General features: G+C 36.7%; 1 protein-coding gene and 1 long non-coding RNA gene across 4 annotated transcripts in view; both read left to right on the top strand.

Annotated features, from left to right (window-relative positions):
* Positions 1-13,484, top strand: part of LRP1B (LDL receptor related protein 1B) — a 1,837,374-nt gene that overhangs the window by 513,780 nt on the left and 1,310,110 nt on the right. The gene's annotated exons all lie outside the window — the stretch shown is intronic.
* Positions 1-13,484, top strand: part of LOC118351524 (uncharacterized) — a 106,580-nt gene that overhangs the window by 80,293 nt on the left and 12,803 nt on the right. For 2 of the 3 annotated variants that reach the window (XR_004807082.2, XR_004807083.2), the window contains exon 3: positions 3,340-3,431. The exons of the other annotated variant lie outside the window; for it this stretch is intronic. This is a non-coding gene — a long non-coding RNA (uncharacterized LOC118351524). The remainder of the gene's footprint in view (positions 1-3,339; positions 3,432-13,484) is intronic. 3 annotated transcript variants of the gene reach the window in all.

Genomic DNA, 13,484 nt, shown 5'->3' with positions numbered 1-13,484 from the left:
AAGAAGGAGAGAGATATGGAAATGGTTGTCAGGTTGCAGCTGTTGGAATTGTCAGAACACACACAACATTTGTCCATTAACTTTGTTTTATATTGGCATGGTTCATGGCACCCCCAGTGATAGTAATATCAGGTAGTACTGATGGGATTATCATAAAAATGTAACAATAAGGAAAAGTTTAAAATATTGCGAGGATTAGTAAAATGTGAGACAAAGAAACAAAGTGAGCAAGTGCTGGTGGAGAAATGGTGCTGATGGTCTTGGTTGATGCAGGGTTGCCACAAACCTTCAATTTGTAAAAAAAAAAAAAAAAAAATATCTGCAAAGCAATATAAAGTGAAGCCACAATAAAATGAGGTATGCATGTATTTTTAGAGGGCACAATTTAACCCATCACATACACTTTATTAGTAACTTACATAGCAGTGAGGATATTGAGGACAGTATGCATACTATCTTTCCCCCTCCCCAGCACAGCCCGCTAGGTCACATTGAGTTTTACCAGAAAACTTGCCATGAAGTAGAATTTCCCCAATTGTGTTCTATGTGTGTAAAGAATAGTCTGTAAAGATACTGCAAAAGAAAGATTTTATTATCAAGTAAATTTGTTTTATGCAATATTCTGTATTTCCTCTTAGGGCTTCACACTGTCCATTAACCTATGAAGGATTCTGAGAAACCCTACAGTAAAAACAACAACAACAACAAAACTCTCGTTTTCCAAATGAGCTTGATCATGGTGCTCTTTCTCTTAATGTCTTGAAAATAGTCTATTATTTGGAAAATACTTGGTAGAAATACTGCAATAAAAACACAGATTTTATTTCCGCTTATGTGTTCTGGGCATATTTAAGAAGGGTAACTACATGGAAAGCAGAATGAACTCCAACGTACAATTTCCAAATTTGATTTCTTATTATTGATAGTCAACAAGAGTACAGATATACTTTGCTATAGAGTTTACCAGGTCTGGGTACAGATTATCAAGATCTATATCTCAAATCCATTCAGATTAATAATTAAAAATTTAATAAACAGCAAAAATATGGAAGTTCATGTAGTGGTGTGAAAATGCATACACAATAGGAGGCAATCTGGGATTATTATAGGGATTTTTTTTCTTAAAGAGTTATACAACTTTCAGGTCACTTCGTGGTCACTTTCCAAAGGTCACAGCAGTATTGACTTTAGTATCACAGGATGTAAATCCTAAAAGAGCTATAGTGTTCTCCTTCGTGCTAAGTACTACTAGAGAGAAAAGACAATGAGCAGGCAGGTTTTGAAAAAAGCTGAGGAATGTAGCAGATGATTGTCACCAGAGGGGTAGAGAAGGGTAGGAAGGCAGCAGTCTTCCCTAAAAAGAGAAAACAAACAAACAAAAGGACACTTAAAATGGGGGGAGGGGGGGCAGACTTTTTCTAACCTTCCCTCTATTGCCTGAGAAAGTGAAAGAGACTTTGCTGGGCTGTGCCACGGTACCTGCCAATCTGATCTCCTCTGGTTCCCTACTACATTAATGTGAAGAATCCTTCAGAAAATGGCAAACTTCCTCTCACATATCCCATATATTGGGAAACTTCTGGTATCTTTGGGTATATTTCTATAAACCACTTCAGGGATTCCTGGTACCATTTAGAAATATCCCATTTGTCGATCATTTGTTTGGAATATTATTCTTCTGAGTTTAGATCTCAAGTAGTGTAAACTATAAATACTTACCTTGTACACACCTCTGCCATCAGCCTGTCCTGTGCCTACAACGTCATCCTACATAGTTTAATTTAAGAGATAGAAAAATATCCAGGGATTCACTGATGATGTTATCCAATACCTGAAGCTTGCTTTGAGGGCAGAAACAAGATCCCTGAAATGTGGGCTCCTGCTTAGCACACTTTATAAAGGCACTTCTAATCTCAGGACAATTAGTAACACATTCCCATCTAAATCTGCTTTAACACGGAGTTTCAACTATTATGGGTGGCTGATTCTAAAGCAGTCATTTAATGAAGTCTTATTTCATGGGTAATAGAAAGCTGGTTGTTTGTGCCTTAAAAATTCAAGTTCTTGTTCAAGCAGACAGTTAACGCTACAGGTAATAAAATGCTAACCATTCTAGTTTCATACTCTCCTCATCCATTTCCCCAGATAACCTAGGGCATGAACTACATTTGGAAAAGAAGAAATCATTAAAATGGCTGATAATTATCCAGAAGCTCACCAGTTTTACCCATCTCTGAAGAAAATCCCATTACATAGGGCTGTGTCCTGTTTCTCCAAATAAAATAATACCATACAGCAGAGGCTTATCAGAGCTTATCATTTTGAGGCCATTAATTAAGCAAATTTACTCCGGGTGAAAATGTTTCCCAGAAATCTCTCTTGGATTGACATTTATTTTGTGTTAACCACTCTGCCTGGCTTGGCTCCGTACCACATGTAGAGGCCATTTAAACAATATTAAGATAACAGCATTAATTCACTGTTCTTCCGTTAATCATATAGAAGCAGATCCGCTTGTTATAAATAATGATCTTTCCTTGCCTGAAGCTCAACTCTTAGCACTTGTTCTAATGCAAATCCCTGTCCTTTTGTACTAGCTGCTAGTAATAGTATTTAATAGTGTGCTGTTCTTTTCTTAGGTTTCAGCCCTGTAAGGAAAGGGAAAAAGTGGCTTCAGTTTTAAATTTGAATAGGATTGTCTTCCAAAAGAATGCGAGGAGGAGGACACAACCTTTTTGACTGGCTTTGATCAAAAACATCATTTTTCTCTTTTCTGGTAATGATTACTGGAATTGAGATTCAAATTAAGCAGTTGTCTGACGGATGATGTAATGTGTCATAACTTTTCCTTATCTACAAACTAAGTCTATCAGGTTGGAAAGTCAGGAAGTTTTGTCAAGATTTCATTTATTTTCACATCTGGTTCACACTCACTACAGAAGAGAGGTAGCTACTCTATTCCTGGCAAATGCTGGTTAAAGATTTCTGTCATTACCTTATGTGGAGTGTTGGAATTTCTCAAGCTGATGAAATAAGGCAGGCAAATGTTCAGTTGGATCCTAGTGACTCGAGATTCTTCTTTGCTTGCTTGTATAATTAGGCATGGCTTTTTAACAACTTTCTGTATCCCCCCGGGGCGCTTTCAGGAATATAGAAGGAAGTGTTCCAGGAAGCTGCTGCTGCTGCCATTTATTGTTAACCAGTGGCTGATCCAATCAAATCCAGTCAAGTACAATGTATCTTCTTTAAAAGACCTTCAAAATAATACAGTCATATCCTGAGGGAGAAGCAAATAGGCAGCACGTTCATAATATGGGTGCTCTGGTTTTTCCTCCCCAGGATCATCAGCATTGCAATTCAACTGGCATTTGCCCGGTGGCACCAAAGTTGCTGGGCATTGTTCTCGGTGTCAGAAAATACTGATGAACAAGGTAACCTTCTTCACCCTCTCTTTGTGGAATTCCCAGCCAAATGGTGTAGAAACGTAACAAGACATTTACAGAGTGTAATGAAACAAGAATAGCACAGGACAGGATAGGGTACCTATGAGGGACTTGCCAGTTCAGAAAAAGGGGAGTGAGAGGAGGAATAGATTTCTCAGGGCAAGTTCTGGGTCACCTGACACAGGACTATCTGAAGCTAAACTCAAGGACTAGGGATAGAGAATGGTAGAGATCAGTGCTCATTTTTTGAGCAAACACCTGGAGGCTAAAGGGAACATGACATTCTTGTGAAAATGTAGTTCACAATGACTAGACCACAGGAGTAATAGTGGAATTGGGTGTTTTAGACTGTATTAGTAAAAAGAAGCTTAATTACTTAGGATTGTTAATCCCAAGGTCACAAAAGAGAGGTGCAAATAGTTATACTAACTAGCACAGAATATGCCAATCCGAAAAATATTTTTATTGCCCCCAAATATCTTTTGCCGAGTATATCATCATGAATTAAATTTAACCATTGGAGATTTATTTATTTGGAGTTCTAGTATTACAGTTATTACTAGTATCACAGGACTTATATTTGCTATTTTTGACATGTACTGTGTTAGTGTGCATTTATCATATTCTTTCTAATCCTATAATACTAAGATCAGATTGCGGAAAGACTGAAGAATGCAGGCAGAGAAGAATATCTAGGTAGAAGAATTGCTCAGGGGAAAGGTGGAGTTATGTGGGCACTAGAATAAAGCATCCTGAGAAAAGAGAAAAGGGGTTTGAAAGAAAGAGGGCTGGCTGATACAATAGTGAGGTGTTAGGGCTGTCTTAAAACACTCATAAGTGCCAGCTGTTAAACACAGTCATGGTTAAAAATTTATACATATGTAAATTTACACTTTAATAAATTATATTAAAACAAAAGTAATATTCAAAACTTATTACTTTCTATTTGCTTTATTACATTTAATTACCATCTTTGCTCTTGGAAATATTTAAGCCTGTTGTAATTGCATGGTGGAAATACTATATGAGTATTCTCTTGTACATCTCTTCCCAATTGCTTGTTCAATGACATCGTGTTGCAGACTTAAAATTGGTCATGATGAGAGTATGTATACTATGAAAATTGGCAAACAAAAGAAATCAGATTTTGGTTTATTGTTTTGTTGATCGTCTGGTATGGACTTAAGATTAAGTTGTGGGTAAGAAACATTAAAAATGTAGATTGAACTTAAAAGTGTATCATGACAGTAGCTGCTCCATTGTGAATAGCACAATAAACAGAGAAACTATTCTTCCAACATTCAAAAAGTACTATCCAATTCAGCGAAAAATTCTCTTCAGTCATTGACAAACATAGTGAAAATAACATGTACCTTTGTTGTTATACTTTTGTGACATAAACTCATCAAAGGACATTTATGTTGGAAATATGCTTCCTCATCAATTATGTTTACACATTGTTTACAAAGACAAGAATGAGGCTAAATCAAAGGGAAGCATTTTGTGTGAATTAATTGGCTATAGAGAACTTAAAATAAAGAGTATTGTGTATTTTATTTGGGTGTCACACATTCTTGATATCACTAATGTTTATAATAAACTGTCTACTTATATATTTTTTTCATAAAGTTGTTTAACTGGTGACAGCCAAAAAAAATAATTTGCCTCACAATTTTGCCTATGTCTAGCCATTGTCTGAAGGCTTCTATACTAACATTCCTATGAGCATACTCACATATCTAGTGTTTTAACTTAATTGCACTGTACAGTGATGGTTTACATGGTCAACCAATATAACTCTTCCCACCAACGACTGGGAAGAAAAGTTGTACCTGTGATAGGCTCAGGAAGAGAAATCATTCATTTCACTTGGAGTTGTGTAGCATTGTTTCCACTATCACCATCCATTACTTTGATTTGTCCCATTTGGAGCATGCATATATACCTTAGCTCTTGAAATGCTTCCCTAGGGAAAATATGCCAAACACCATTCAGGCTCTGACAATGGATTTTATCAAATAAATCACTTCTAATTGACCACTTTATCTCCTCTTTATCAAAACCTTGGGGCAATATGTTTTAAAAATCAGAAGAAATGTTTTAGAGATGTTAGGTCTAATTTAGTGAAAGCAGGATAGGAGAGAGATAGGGAGTGATCTCTAAAGAAAGTAGGAATGCATCATTAGTTTCAGAAGTAGAGTTCAGCTATTCATCCATTGCAAAGAACACCCAGTGCTCATTACATCACATGCCCTCCCTAATGCCCATCACCCAGTTACATCACCCCCCAACCCAAAATATAATAAAATTAAAAAAAAAAAAAAGAAAATAGGAATGGATTCCTAGAAATAATTTGTGGCTGCAATTGCCTAGGAATCTTTAATTATTGTTCAAGTGTATCAGAAACTTACACTTCTGTCCCAAAGCAATGAGTGATTTGCTTTGGTTACACATGATTTTGACACAAGTAGCCTTTATCAAACTGTAAAACATAGACAGTTCTTTAGATGTTATAGGAATAATTAGCAATATGTTTTTATATAATTCCTAAGACGTGTGTGTGTTGGGAAATGTTGAGATGGATTTTTCCATTTTTCTACTTTTGTCAAAGTGATATATAGTTAACATCTACCAGATTTACTTTTGTAAAGATAAGAATCAAACCATGCTTTGCATACTTTAGTACTTAGGTATTCACAAAGCAGGCCATAATAAGTAGAGTAAGTATAAAGGCATAAAATGCAAGCATAATCTCACCAACAAAATGTAATAATAATAATATCTTATTATTATATTTGTTGTATCCATTTTCTAGGGCTGCCATAACAGAATACCACAGACTGGGTGGCTTAACCAACAGAAATTTATTTCTCATAGTTCTGTAGGTTAGAAATCCATGTTAAGGTGTTGGCAGGTTTGGTATACCCTGAGGCCTGTCTCCTTGGCTTGCAGATGTCTATCTTTTCCCCGTGGCCTCACATGGTCTTTCCTCTGTGCCAGAGCTCCTGGCATCTTTGTGTGTCCAAATTTCCTCTTCTTATAAGGACACCAGTCAGGTTGGATTAAGGCTCACCTTAATAACCTCATTTTAACTTAATCCCCTCTTTAAAGTCTCTGTCTTTAAAAACAGTCACATTCTGAATTATTGGGGCAGAGGGTACAAATCAGCGTCTATGCTAGCTACAGTGCTTTTTTTTTTCTTTTTGCTTTCTTTTTTTTTAGCATGCTTTTTTTAAAATCCAGTCTAAATAACATGCAGTGTTATATTAGTGTCAAGTGTATAATATAGAGATTCAACAATACTGTACTCCCTGCTCATCATGATAAGAGTACTCTTAATCCCCATCATTTCTTTCATCCAACCCCTCACCTACCTCCTCTCTGGTAACCACTAGTTGATTCTGTGTATTTATTGATTTTTTTTCCCCATAAGATAGTTGACATGTAATTCTTAAACTTTCTTATAAGCTTAATATTTTATTTTATTTTATTTTATTTTATTTTATTTTATTTTTTTATTTATTTTATATTTTTAAAACCTCAACAGTGCTACTGTTGAGACATCTTTTAAAAAATATTTTATTTATTTATTCATGAGAGACACAGAGAGTGAGGCAGAGACACAAGCAGAGGGAGAAGCAGGCTCCATGCAGGGAGCCCGACGTGGGACTTGATCCCTGGTCTCCAGGGTCTTACCCTGGGTGGAAGGTGGTGCTAAACCGCTGAGCCACCCGGGCTGCCCACATTTTTATTTTTAATACTTTATCATACCACTAAAAACTTTGCAAATACTAATGTAACAACTTAAATACTGTTACTTGCATACATTAACCAATTCTCAGTGGTCATATAAGTTTTTCTCAGTGTACAACCTGTATCAGTAGTTGTTGAAATTTCATATTCTTTAAGCTTCTTGATGCTGGTGAAGAGTCCTTGGAGTTAAAAATGATGTGGTCAGTTTTATTTTTTATTTCCCATGAAGGAGTGTGATGTGCTTAATAAAACCGGAATGTGGAAAGCATCCTTCTCTAACATGGATGTGTAGGAAAGAAGTAAATTGCTCAAAACATGTACTAAGAGGCATTCGGAAGCTTTTGATGAAGTAATATCAAGCTGAAGGTTATTTATTTGTGTTCAACGTTGTTGATTTTTTTTCTTTTACATTTCACCACACTGAAATTGGACTTTATTATTATAATAAAAATGAAAGCAGCTGAATTACGTAGATGTTTTAAAAAATAAGAAAAACATAATCTTCTGACATTGAACATGGGTATAGCAAGGACAGGATATACATCCTGTTTGATCCACACACACACGCGCACGCACACACACACCCCATTTCTGAGCTGTGGCTGAGACGACCTTTCCAAAGTCTTGCTTGGCATATGGAAAGTGTATTTTTCTATTTAGCAGTAACAGCTGCTGAAAATGTGCTCGGCCTTTACCTGCATGTTTATGGGCAGAACTCACTGGATCATGTAATGGGCTCAGTGTTCAGCTACAGACCTAGCTCTGCTTCTCCAGGCTATTCTTCTTAAAGGGACCTGGCCTGAGGCCTGGAGTTCCAGGTGGTCTTAGCTGATGTAGTAGGGAGGTGTCTGGACTTTAATAATCCCATAAACCTGAAAATACAGAGGAAACTCTGGCTTACCTAATTTTGTCTCAAATTAACCATGAAGAATCCATTGAAATAGGACCTTTTTATTATTATTATTTCTTTAAGTCAGTTGTCAGCAAACTTTTTCTGAAAAGGGCTAGATAGTAAATATTTTAAGTATTATAGGTCATATTTGTATTCTTTTTTTTTTTAAGATTTTATTTATTTATTCATGAGAGACGTAGAGAGAGATAGGCAGAGACAGGCAGAGGGAGAAGCAGGTTCCATGCAGGGAGCCCAACATGGGATTCAATCCTGGGTCTCCAGGATTACGCCCTGGGCTAAAGGTGGCACTAAACCACTAAGCCACCAGGGCTGCCCTTCTTTCTTTTTTTGTATTTGTTTTTAAAACCTTTAAACATGCAAAAACATTTTTATCTCAAGTCCTACAAAGCAGGCCATGTGCTGAATTTGGCCGGTGGGCCATAGCTTTCTTTTGTCCTCTAACTTGCACAGGTAGAAATGGTAAATCTAGAGATATGCTATAGTAGTAATTATTATTTTTAAATCTGTTGCTTACTTTATTTTGGCTAGACCACATCCTCCGTATACAGAGCTTACCTTACAAGGAGACCAAACTGGGCCCCCCACAGAACATTTCAAAAGTTTTGAAAGATGCTTAATTGAAAAATTACTTAATTTCATACTAAAGATGGGTAGATGCAGTAAGCTAAAATGTACTGTCCATTCCTAATGTTGTCACAGGGAAACAAAAATGGTATCTTAAGTGCCTGGTGTTTGATGTCCTCAACAGTTTCAGAAAATTCTACTGTGTAGAAGGATTTTGATACAAGCTGTGCATTAGACATAGTCTTAATTGTACTGACCACAAGTACTTCTAAAATGGTAGATTGTGCATTCAGACTTTTAAGCACTGAAACATAAATAATTTCTGAAAAAAAGTCTGAGATCTGTTTCTTCATCTGTCTTATCTGATCATCTGCTCATCTGTCCTGAGTAACCATTTTACATAATTTATAAAATGTGTATAATTAATTACAATATATAAAATTTTACTGCTTTTAATAAAAGATTTTAATCCTTTTTTCTTTAAAATGACATTTCCATGGAAAGCTAACATTAGTCGTTGACATCAAAAAGTTAACCTGTGAGGGTATTGGATACAAGACATTTTGGTGTGATAAAGAATCACACTTAGACCCATCTGGAGGCTGAGGCACAAGAACAGCATTTTTCCATGTCCTTTTCTTCCCTAGTGTAGAGCTCTTCTTTCACATGAGGTACCAGTGGCCTTTCCAACAATTTCCAATTATCTACCATCTATCTGTTTACATTTATTCACACACGTAATTTTTGTTTGCTTACTCTTTGGTAGCATTTCCCACTTAGAGTCAGAAAGAAGGTTGTATTCATTTGAAACTTCTCTGAAAAATTAGGAAAATGTAATGCAATTACCTCACTGGAATCTAGCCAAGCTCCTAAGGCATTCACTTTACAAAATTGGATCTTAAAATCTGTAATGACAGTTTTTGGTCAGATCTTTAGTTTTAGTCCTGAGCCTAAAGAAAATATTTTTAATTGGAGATTATCCTCAAGGAGTTTCTCTCAAAACATGTTTTATGATTGCTCTTTTGGGTGAATCTTGACACAAGAAACTTACTTAATTGGATCTATAGAAAGATCTCCTTTTAGGTGAATCGTGGTCTCACAACTACAGACCTAAAGCAAAATGTTAAGTTGTAGTATTTTACCTAAAAGCAGGATGTGTCATGAACTTTTGAGTAGAATGCATTACTTGTCAGTTATATTATAACATGAAAATATTATTTGACTATATTGACTATATCAGCCCAGTAGGATATATAAGTGAACTAAGTTCTGAAATAGTCCATTACAGTTTTTTGAGATAGGAAAATTCTGTTATGTGTATTCTCTGATGCAAGATATGGACAAATGGAATTATGGAAATATGAACTTCCCCGTCAAACATAAAACTCAAGGCAGAGAGAACACATTTAAGTGTCAAACCTAAGATTGATTTAAAGATTAGTAACTACTTTAGCCTTTTGAGTGTGCACACACACACACACACACATTCAACTGAGTTTATTGAGACTACCATAATTTTTTCAAATGTTCAGTAACACAGCTTTTCTATAAAATGATAAGTTCCTTCTAGCAGACCATTTTTTCAATCTCTTTCATCTAATGAGAAATATTTGAATAATATCCTTGGGTTGTATAAACTTAATTTACTTTAATCAGGTAATGTCTTGCTCCTAGACATCTAAAAGTGACGGAGCTATGCTTTAATATAGACCAATAATAAACCATTTGACCTGTATTATTCCATGTCCTTTATTGGGAAAAAGGAATACTACTTCTCTGGAACCTGTGTAGCATAATTACATTTTTCAATTTAACAATGCATTTCAAAATATGCTAAAATAAATGAGATAATATTCAGTACTTGGTACATGGAAGTTTCTTTTTTTTATTTCTCATTAAACTTTTGTTTTAATGGGTCTCAAAATTCTGCGACAGATTTTGGTCAAGTTGTTTCCATTAAAAAGTACTGATTTTAAAAACTAGTAACTTAAAACTGCCACACAGGCACAAAAAAAAGGGGGGGTCCACAATACATTCTCCTTTCCTTCTGAAGGTTTTACGATGCATTGTTATCATTAACCCGTCTTTTACTATTAAACCTAAATGGCCAATTGACACACACAGTTCTGAGATCTTTCTTCCATCACTGATTAAGACTGGGGTGGCAGGTATTGGGGATAATATTCATTTAGCCTTCTGAGCTTTCTGGGCAGACTTGGTGACTTTGCCAGCTCCAGTTGCCTTCTTGTCCACTGCTTTGATGACACCCACAGCAACCGTCTGTCTCATGTCACGAACAGCAAAACGGCCCAGAGGAGGATAGTCAGAGAAGCTCTGAACACACATAGGTTTGCCAGGAACCATATCAACAATGGCAGCATCCCCAGATTTCAAGACCTTGGGACCATCTTCCAACTTTTTTCCAGAACAACGATCTACCTTCTCCTTCAGCTCAGCAAACTTGCAAGCAATGTGAGCTATGTGACAATCCAGCACAGGTGCATATCCAGCACTGATTTGGCCTGGATGGTTCAGGATAATCACCTGAGCCGTGAAGCCAGCTGCTTCCATTGGTGTTTTGTTTTGCTGTCACCAGCCATGTTGCCACGATGAACATCTTTGACAGATATGTTCTTGACATTAAAGCCCACGTTGTCCCCAGGAAGAGCCTCACTCAAAGCTTCATGGTGCATTTCAACAGACTTGACTTCATTTGTAACATTGACTGGAGCAAAGGTGACCACCGTGCCAGGCTTAAGAACACCAGTCTCCACTTGACCCACTGGGACAGTACCAATACCACCAATTTTGTAGATGTCCTGGAGAGACAGCAAGGACTTATCAGTTGGATGAGTTGGTGGCAGGATGCAATCCAGAGCTTCAAGCAGTGTGGTTCCACTGGCATTCCCATCTTTACAGGTGACTTTCCATCCTTTGAACCAGGGCATGTTAGCACTTGGCTCCTGCATGTTGTCACCATTCCAACCAGAAATTAGCACAAATGCTACTGTGTCGGGGTTGTAGCCAATTTTCTTAATGTGCGTGCTGACTTCCTTAACGATTTCCTCGTATCTCTTCTGGCTGTAGGGTGGCTCAGTGGAATCCATTTTGTTAGCACCAACAATTAGTTGTTTTACACCCAGTGTGTAAACCAGAAGGGCATGCTCACGGGTCTGCCCATTCTTGGAGATACTTGCTTCAAATTCACCAACACCAGCAGCAACAGTCAGAACAGCAAAGTCAGCCTGAGATGTGCCTGTAATCATGTTTTTGATAAAGTCTCTGTGTCCTGGGGCTCAATGATGGTCACATAATACTTCCTGGTCCAGAATTTCCACAGGGAGATATCAATGATGATACCACGTTCACATTCTGCTTTCAGTTTATTAAAGACCCAGGCATACTTGAAGGAGCCTTTTCCCATTCAGCAGCCTCCTTCTCAAATTTTTCTATAGTTCTTTTGTCAATCCCACCACATTTTAGATCAGATGGCCAGTAGTGATAGACTTGCCCGAATCTACGTGTCCAATGACGATGATGTTGATGTGAGTCTTTTCCTTTCCCATTTTGGTTTAGGTTTAGCGGTGGTTTTCATGACACCTCTGTTCTGGTGGCAATCCCGTTGTGAAAAAAAGCACATGGAAGTTTCCCCCAAAATATTTACTGACATTTTAGCTCATGTTAAGATGGGCAAAATATTAATATTAGCCAATTTATTTTAATATTGCCAAACCTCATTTTAATCTGTACTTTTTATGTGTATTACCTATAGATTGGATGTATGAATATCCTTTTGAAATTAAAATAGGTAATGTGAGAACATTTATAGATTTAGGCCTTGTCTGTTCTTCCTTTGAACTTGGCTATACTAGGAGAAAACAATAAATCCAGGAAGGTAGTGGAGACCTGGGCAAATAGAAGATCCAAATAGGTTGTTTGAAGAAAAAGTTTTAGGAAGTTTAGAGTAAGGGAGAAATATTGGAATATTGGAATATTGGAACAGCTACTGTGAAAAAATGAAATAGATTTTGGGAGTTTAGCAATATATTATGAATAGCGTCCCCTCTTATAACAGTTTGAGAGGATTATAAAATGCTTAGATTGCTTTGTAAATATCTAGCCTGTTTGACTTGAGCCAATATGGGATTGGGAAGACCCTAGACTAACTCTATGTGGATTATATTTTGGGGACTAAAATTTTTGGTTCAATACCCAACTATACTTCTAACAAAAGTATGAAAAATACCAAAATATGCAAAAGCATAGTTTCATGTGGTTACAGTATCACTAACTCATGGTGCAAAGGGTAAACAAAGATTTACCCTAAACCCTTTAATGTGTCTTAGAATACTGTGGAGAGGGACACTAGAGACCATTGGGCTTCTTCGTGAAATTAAAAACTGGAGGCATGTTTGAAATTCAACCTCCATGGGTTTAGACTTTCTTAAATTGTAGCTCTTTGTGGATGATGAAAATCATAGTTGTTATATTCAGAGTATTTCAAGGCATTTATTCATCTCCAATGGTAAAAGATTATCTGGGACATTGACTGGTACTCTGAGTCTTGCTTTAGAACTGACACTCACTGGCTACTTGCTATGAGAACTTGAGAAATTTGGGTGGAGTTCTTTTTAGAAACTTAGGAAAGTAGTACTCAGGATCCTGGTTAGAGCATGCTACTAAAATAGTCTAGACATAGTGGTAATTAGGCAGAAAAATACAACTAGGTAAATGACTACAGTTCAATAGTAGGGAATATTTGTGGTCTGAAAGTCATCCAGCTTCTGTTTGTATTGCAATTTGCTTCACAT

This window comes from Canis lupus, chromosome 19, assembly GCF_003254725.2.
Source record: "Canis lupus dingo isolate Sandy chromosome 19, ASM325472v2, whole genome shotgun sequence".
In the NCBI taxonomy this organism is placed as follows: domain Eukaryota; kingdom Metazoa; phylum Chordata; class Mammalia; order Carnivora; family Canidae; genus Canis; species Canis lupus.
This window is presented reverse-complemented; position numbering and strand designations above follow the sequence as displayed.